Raw genomic sequence first — 8,968 nt, forward strand, 5'->3', positions numbered from 1 at the left:
GCAATGACTGTTCAATGGTTGTACACTAAGGCCTGAGTCCTTGACCTTATCATTTTGCCTCAGTGTTTTCAGTATCACCTAAAGGCTTGTGCATGTCACATACTGTCTTAGTCCATTCTGTGCTGCTGTAACAGTACCATAGGTTGGGTAATTTATAAAAAACGGATTTATTTCTTACAGTTCTGAAGGCTGGGAAGTCCAAGAGCATCTGGCAAGGGCCTTCATGCTGCATCATCCCGTAGCAGAAGGTAAAGGAGACTGAATGCATCCTTTTATCTATCACAAACTCAGTCCCATGGTAACTAACCCACTCCTGAGATACAGCACTAATCACCTCTTAAAGTTCCCACCTCTCAGCACTTGTACTGGAGATTGTTTACAGCATGTGAAATTTGAGAAATGCATTCAAACCATAGCATTTGCAAGCAGTAAGCATGCAAATAATAAATGAAGAAATGAAAATGCAATCTGACAATAATTCCTGGATTAGTAGGGAATAATAAGTGAAGATATGAAAAGGGAGTTTATAAAACTCATCAATTAATGTCATTAAAAGACAACTAATGGGGAGGGATGTTTGCCTGTAGAATGAAAGCTGTTAGGTGAAATGTTTAAATATTAGGAAGCAACTTTTCTTACATAAGTGTAGTGGATTGAAATTATGTCTCCCCAAAACTCATTGAAGCTTGAATTGCATCCCCTGAGTTTTATGTATTAGAAACTTAGCCCCCACTGTGACTGTTAAGAGGGTGGGAAATCCTATCATAGTAATTGAAAGGTGGAGCTTTGAAGAGGTGATTGGATTGTAGAGCTGTGCAGCAGTGAATGGATTAAAAATGGTGGTTGGGGGTGTGGTTCTGAGGGCTTTTAAAGAAGAGGAGAGTCTGTCTGCTTCCACCATCATGCAGTGTGAGACCCTGGGTCACTGTCACCACCACCAGATGGACATTGGACTTCCCAGCCTCAGAAACTAAGCAGTGAATTTTGTTTTCTTTCTAAATTACCCAGTTCCATGTATTTTGTTATAAGCAACAGAAATGGAGTAATACAGCAAGATTATATTCAAGTTATTTCTGTTCTGTGGTTAGTGTTGCTGGGACTGATGAGATCAAGACAGGATGAGAACATGTCAACAGTATTAAATTCATGTTGTCTGGCACTGCTGAGCTTTAGGGCTATGATAATGAGAAGCACTGGATCCCAAGATTGAAGCTCACAGGAGAAGGTAGGTAATGAAGAGTGGGCTGAATACAAAACAAAAGGGTATGGTAGGGACTGGCAAGTTGGAAAGTCCAGGTTCAAGAGCTATAATGTATAAATTATTAAAATACCATGATAAAAATTTTAAACACTATAACACTAAGAGCTCACACGCTGCTAACAGCCTTTGCTCTGGGCCAGTTTTTAAAAACAGTGGTAATTGTTTTGGTTTTTTGGTGGCCGGCCAGTATGGGGATCCAAACCCTTGGTCTTGGTGTTACAAGGTGGCACTCTTAACCAGTCAGTGGTGATTGTCTAACATCCCAGCTGCCTGGGATGTTCAGGTAAAGAGACCATAAAATGAAAGGAAAAGATGGAGAATGTGATATCCATAGAGGGCTTTAAAAACTTGACATTCCTGGGAACCTAGAAGGTGATGTGAATATGTAGCGCTGTATGCAGGCCCAGGAAAGACCTAAGAAGGTCCTAATCTCCCACCTTGGTCTGACTTAGATTCTATGAAATCAGAAAGTAAAGGCTAGAGCAGAGTTGTAAACTGCTAGAGTGTTGCATGCCTCAATATGCACATAAAGCCCTTCAACAAAAGCTTATTGGTTCAAGGCATTTAAGAAAATTTCCATCCAAACAGCTGGCCACTCAGCTAACCAAGTAGAGACTTAAGTGGGCACCCATAACAAAAAATACAGACTTTACAAAATTAGTTCAGGAAAATCTCATAAATAGCAGTAACAACAACAGCAACAAAAGACGAACAAAAAATCCTGGTGTGGGAATGGGGCGATCTGATGTCTAGAGTTGCCATATTACATTATTTAAAAAGTTGAATTTGGGCTGGCCTGTGGCTCACTTGGGAGAATGCGGTGCTGATAACACCAAGGCCACGGGTTTGGATCCCTATATAGGGATGGCCGGTTAGCTCAATGGTTGAGCGTGGTGCTGACAACACCAAGCCAAGGGTTAAGATCCCCTTACCGGCCATCTTTTCAAAAAAATAAAAAGTTGAATTTGCAACAACAAAGAAATTGTAAAACATGAAAACAGGAAAGTATGGCCCATCCAAAGAAGAGAAACACAGCAATAGAAACTTCTTGAAGAAATGTAGGCATTGGACCTAGAAGGCAATTATTTTAAATCAGCTATTTTAACTATTTTTCTAAGACCTAAAAGAAACCACGTCTAAAGACCTAAAATAAAGTATGATAATGATGCCTCACCAAATAGAGGATAAGAAATAAATAGAAACTATAAAAAGAACCAAATAGAAATTCTGGACTGCCACTGGCACCATTGTCCAGTCCCAGGACTGTCACCCACCTTCCTGCAGAGGGGTTCATCATGCTTCCTGCCATTGTTGCCTCTACAAGCTGCCAGCAGCCACCTACACTGTGCAGGGCCCCCATGCCACTGACACACTAGGCACCCTGCCTGCACTTGGCCTCCCTGCACTGCTGCAACCCTGGCTGCACATAAAGCACCTTGCTGCCACCCACTCAACTGCATTGATACAAGGAGGGTCACAAGTGGAGCCACCAGAAAGAGGTGAGTGAACACAGGTCGATGTCCCAGTGGCCCAACCTATAGAGTGTCAGGCCTTAAAAACTAAAGCCACCTTAAGTGACATTACAAGCAGCGCCATTATGGGCCCACAAGGGCGTGTTAACGTGGCAGCCTAAGATGGTGCTGGGAGGAAGTAGGGTGGGAGTGTCTGCGGGAACCTTGCCTTAGCCCTTATTGGCCAAATACGGGCTTCCGCGCTCGTGAACACTGCGTGATTGCAATAGCTAGGCATTGAGATAGGATGCATGCTCTCGTAATCTTTAAGTCCACTCGCCCACCAAAAGGAATGAGGCTAGGGCTGTTCAGGTCAGCCAGCAGCAGACCCGACAATAGAATTAGGCTGTCTCCATGGTCATGCCCTCAGGGTGGGAGCTACATGTGCAGCCCACACAACTGCCTTTACTAGGGGAGAAGCATAAATGGAGGCCTCAGTGCAAAAACCCAAGATAGCCAAATAAAGTACAAAAGAAAATTCCCAGCCACCACCGAGCCATCCCCCAACCAATCCCCCAACCAGTGGAAGCAAGATCCCAGGAGGAACTTCTGCCTTTAGGAACGAGGGAAGAGAAATCCCACCTAGGGTCACTCATTCAATCTGAAGAGTTCCAGTATACCCCAGGGCACCTATCAGGGCCACAGGACACTTGCTGGGGTGTCAACAAGCCTGCTCAGGGTTACCCACCCCAGCCAAAGAATAACAGGGCATCCAGGCACTTCTCCCAAAAAATAGCTAACCCACATCCTCAACAACCCAACACAGTGTCAACAAGGAACTACTAAATGCCCCAGTGCCTAGGCCATGGAGGTACTCACATGCAACCACAATATTGAATACAGCTAAGGTAACCACATGGATACTACACCAATGCATCTACTCAGAACTAATACTGAAACACCATAGTCAGTGGTCAATATAAAACACACCTACAGGAGAGAGTCTCTCCCCTCAAAAGCCACTCCAAAGTAATAGAAGATGCAACTGCTCTACTATATGACCAGACATCAATGTAGGGATACCAGAAATACCAAAGCAAACCAAAAGAAAGAAAGAGAAATAAGAAAGAAAATGTGATACCACCAAAGGAATACAGTAATTCTCAAGTACCAGACCCTATAAAGCAAGAAACCATTGAAATGACTGAAAAGCAATTCTGAAAAACAATCTTAAGGAAACTCAATGAGATACAAGAAGACTCAGATGACATAATGAAATGAGAAAACCTATCCAGGCTATGAAGGAGGAAATTTACAAAGAGATAGATACCTTTAAAGAATGTGACAGAACTCCTAAAACTGAAGGATTCGTTCAATGAAATAAAAAACACAACTGAGACCTTAAGCATCAGGGTAGAGAAAGCAGAAGAAAGAATTTCTGAACTCAAAGACAGGCTTTTTGAAATAACCCAGCCAAACAAAAAGAAAAAAGAATTTTTAAAAATTGAAGAAAATCAATGAGAGCTAGCAGACAACCTTTAGCACACAAACATCTGAATCATGGGTGTTCCAAAAGGGGAGGAGAAAGGAAAAGGGACTGAAAACTTATTCAACAAAATAATACTGGAAAACCTCCCAGGTATTGGGACAGACATGGACTTTCAGAACCAAGATTCAAAGATCTGCAAAAAGATTCAAACCAAAAAGTTTCTCTCTGAGACACATTATAGTCAAGTTAGAAAAACTCAGAGACAAAGAGAGAAGAGCATCAAGTCACCTATAAGGATGTCCCCACCAGACTAACAGATTTCTCAGAAGAAACCCTACAGGCCAGAAGAGAATGGATACTAAATTCAAAGTAGTAAAAGAAAACAAACAAACAAAAAACCAGCCAGCCAAAAATATTATACCCAGCAAGACTATCCTTCCAAAATGGAGAAATAGTGTATTTCCCACATAAATAAAAAACCATGGGAGTTCACCACTACACTACATGACCAGCCATACAAGAAATTCTCAAGGGAGTCCTGCATCTGGAATCCAAAAAACAATAATAATCACCATGAATACACACAAATAGAAACCCACTGGTAGAACAGATATGCAAATGACAAGGAGAAAGAAACTATCATACCACCTCAAAAAAACAAGGAACACCGAAGACAGGAATGAAAGATATTTAAAACAACCAAATGAAAATTAATTGAATGCCAGAAGTAAGATAATACCTTTCAGTAGCAACCCTAAATGCAAGTGGACTGAATTCTCCACTCAAAAGACATAGGCTGACTGATTGGATTAAAAAGCTATATCTAACTATATGCTGCCTATAAGAAATTCACCTCACCTGTCAGATTCACACAGACTAATACAGAAGGGATGGAAAAAGATATACCACACAAATGGAAACCAAAAATGAGCAAGAGTAGCTATCCTTATATTGGATAAAATAGATTTTAAACCAAAACAATAAAAGAGGCAAAGAAGGTCATTACATAATGATAAAGGGGTCTATCCAGCAAAAAGACAATCATAAACATATACACACCCAACACCAGAGCACTGCTAGACCTAAAGAGAGAGAGATAGATGCCAATAAAATAATACTGGGGGACCTCAACAGCCATCTCTCAACATTGGACAGGTCATCTAAGCCACAAATCAACTGAGAAAAACAGGATTTAAACTACACATTAGACCAACTGGAGTTGGCAGATACCTACAGAATGTTTCATCCAACAACTACAGAATATACTTTCTTCCCTTCAGCACATGGAATATTCTCCAGGATAGACCACATGTTAGGTCACAAATCAAGTATCAATAAATTTCTAAAAATTGAAATAATTTCCAGTATCTCTTCAGACCACAGTTAATTAAAGCTAGAAATCAATAACAAGTGAAACTCTGGAAATGATACAAATACATGTAAATCAAACAACATGCTCTTAAATGACCTATGGGTCAAAGAAGAACTTAAACAGGAAATCAAAAAATTTCTTGAAATTAATGAAAATAAGGACACATCATACCAAAACCTGTGGGATACTACTAAAGCAGTACCAAGAGGGAAGTTTCTTGCAATAAATGCTTACATCAAAAGAATAGAAAGGGCCAGCCCGTGGCTCACTCAGGAGATTGTGGTGCTGATAACACCAAGGCCACGGGTTCAGATCCTATATAGGGATGGGCGGTTCGCTCACTGGCTGAGTGTGGTGCTGACAACACCAAGTGAAGGGTTAAGATCCCCTTACCAGTCATCTTAAAAGAAAAAAAAAAAGAAAGATTTCAAATAAATAACCTAATGTTATACCTCAAAGAACTAGAAAAACAAGAACAATCCAATCCCCAAATTAGCAGATGGAAAGAAATAATTAAGATTACAGCAGAACTAAATGAAAAAGGGACCAGAAAAATGGTACAAAAGATCACTGTAATGAAAAGTCAGATTTTTGAGAAGATAAGCAAAATAGACAAACCATTAGCTAAACTAACTAAAAAAAGAAGAGAGGAAACCCAAATAACAAAAATCAGAAATGAAAAAGGAGACATAACGACTGATACCTCAGAAATACAAAAAATCATTAGAGACTATTATGAACAACTGTATGCCAACAAATTTGAGATTTTAAGATTGAAGCAGTAATCAGTACTCTGTCAACAAATAAAAGCCCAGCACTGGATGGCTTCACTGATGTATTTTACCAAACCATTAAAGAAGAATTAATACCAATCCTTTTCAAACTACTCCAGAAAATTGAATCAGAGGCCATTCTCCAAAACTCATTATATGAGGCCAGCATCACTCTGATACCAAAACCAGACAAAGATGCAACAAAAGAAGAAAACTACAGGCCAATATCCTTGATGAGCATAGACACAAATGAGCATAGACACAAAAACTCTCACAAAATATTAGTAAAAAGAATACAGCAGCATATCAAAAAGATTATCCATCACAATTCAGAGGGATTCATTCCAGGGATGCAAGGATGGTTCGACATATGCAAGTCAATACATACATATGACATCAACAAGGTCAAGGAAGAAAACCATATGATTATCTCAATAGACACAGAGCAAGCATTTGACAAAATTCAACATCCCTTCATGATAAAGACTCTCAACAAATTAGGTATAGAAGGAAAATATTTCAACACAATTAAAGCCATATATGACAAACCCATAGCTAACATCATTCTGAATGGGGAAAAGCTGAAAGTTTTTCCTCTAAGAACAGGAAGAAGAGAAGGATGCCCACTCTCACCAATCCTATAACATAATACTGGAAATATTAGCCAGAGTGATCAACAAAGAGAAAGAAATGAAGGGCATCCAAATTGGAAAAACCAAAGTCAAATTGTCCCTGTTCGCAGATGACATGATCCTAATATAGAAAAACCTAAAGACACTATCAAAAAACTTTTACAGCTGATGAACAATTTCAGGTAAGTTCAGGATACAAAATCAACATGCAAAAATCAGTAGCATTTTTATACTCCAACAATGAACTAGCAGAAAAAGAAACCAAGAAAGCAATCCCATTTACAAGAGTCACCCAAAAATAAATAAATAAATAAAATGCTTAGGAACAAACTTAACCAAGGAAGTGAAAAATCTCTACAATGAGAACTACAAACCACTACTGAAAGAAATTAAATAGGACACAAAAGGGTGGAAAGACATTCTGTGCTCATGGATTGGAAGAAGTAACATTGTGAAAATGTCCATATTACCCAAAGCAATCTACAGATTCTTTTTTTTTTTTTTTTTTTAATTTTGTCAATATACAATGTGGTTGATTATTGTGGTCCAGTACCAAAACCTCCTCCCTCTCCTCCCTCCCACCCAACAATGTCCTTTCTGTTTGCTTGTCGTATCAACTTCAAGGAACTGTAGTTGTTATGTCTTCTCCACCCCCATCCTGGGTGTGTCTGTGTGTGTGTGTGTGTGTGTGTGTGTGTGTGTGTGTGTGTGTGTGTGTGTGTGTGTGTGTGTGTGTGTGTGTGTGTGTGTGTGTGTGTGTGTGTGTGTGTGTGAATTTATTTATTTTTAGCTCCCACCAATAAGTGAGAACATGTGGTATTTCTCTTTCTGTGCCTAGTGGAGCCATGAGATCGGGACCCAACAAAGAGACCCCAGAATTGCAGAGCTACTGGCATGCAATGCCAGCCTGGGAGAGCTGAAGCATGGCCTCAGAACAGGAAAGCCATAGAAGTGGAGCTACCTAAGGACTTGGGGACCCAACCCCCAGACCAGCATGCAGAGGATATTGAACATGGAGTCCAGGTACATGATTTGCCAGCTTTGAGATCTGATGCCTGCCCTACTGGTTTTTGGACTTGTTTGGGACCTGTTACTCCTTTCTTTTGGCTCATTTTTTCCTTTTGAGCAAGAATATGTACCCTATCCTACCATTGTATTTGGCAGTAGGTAACTTGTTTTGATTTCACAGATGGGACCTTGAGACTTTGAACTTTTGAGTTAAAACAAGTTAAGACTTTGGGGAGTTAAAACGTTAAGACATTTCAAAATACATTTGAAATGAATGTATTTGTATGTGAAAAGGACATGAGTTTTGGGGGGCCAGGGACAGAATGCTTTGGATTGAATGTCCCCCCAAAACCTATTCCCCACTGTAACTGTTAAGAGTGAGAAATCCTATTATGGTAGTTGAAAGGTGGGGCCTTGAAGAGGTGATTGGATTGTGAGGACCGTACACTCATGAATAGATTGATCCATTCTTGGAATAATGAGAGCAGTTCTGGTGGCTTTAAAAGGAGAGTGGGAGCTGGCCAGTTAGCACAGTAGGTTAGAGCACAGTGTTGTAACACCAAGGTCAAGGATTCGGATCCTCTTTACTGGCCAGCCACCACAAAAAAAATAAAATAAAATAAAATAATAAAATCACAAAAAAAAAGGATAGTAAATGAGGAAGTTAGTCTCTCTGCTCCACCATTCTGCCATTTAAGACCCCCATGTCACTGTCACCACTAACAAGGCCTTCACCAGATGTGTTCCCTGAACTTTGGACTTCCCTGCCTCTGAAACTATAAGCAATAAATTTCATTTTCTTTCAAATTACCCAGTTCCAAGTATTTCTGTTATAAGCAACAGAAACTGATTAATACACTAGTCCAACACATTCAAAGCCAATTCCACTCATGTTCTCCCACTTCCTGTTGGTACATATTAGCTAGGTTCTGCAGCCCTTTTGGTGAACCCCTTTCTTCCCAAAGCAAAGATAGTACTTCTC

The 8,968-nt window shown here is 40.0% G+C and overlaps 1 long non-coding RNA gene and 1 other non-coding gene across 2 annotated transcripts; both read left to right on the forward strand.

Annotated features, from left to right (window-relative positions):
* The first annotated feature begins 172 nt into the window (after positions 1-172).
* On the forward strand, positions 173-8,764 carry LOC134363712 (uncharacterized). Its single transcript, XR_010021767.1, has 3 exons — positions 173-248; positions 1,089-1,225; positions 7,817-8,764. It is a non-coding gene; the product is annotated as an uncharacterized LOC134363712 (long non-coding RNA).
* On the forward strand, positions 2,128-2,199 carry TRNAV-GAC (transfer RNA valine (anticodon GAC)). Its single transcript has one exon. It is a non-coding gene; the product is annotated as a tRNA-Val (tRNA).
* Positions 8,765-8,968: the final 204 nt, after the last annotated feature.

This window comes from Cynocephalus volans, chromosome 1 (genome assembly GCF_027409185.1).
Source record: "Cynocephalus volans isolate mCynVol1 chromosome 1, mCynVol1.pri, whole genome shotgun sequence".
NCBI classification, from domain to species: Eukaryota; Metazoa; Chordata; class Mammalia; order Dermoptera; family Cynocephalidae; genus Cynocephalus; species Cynocephalus volans.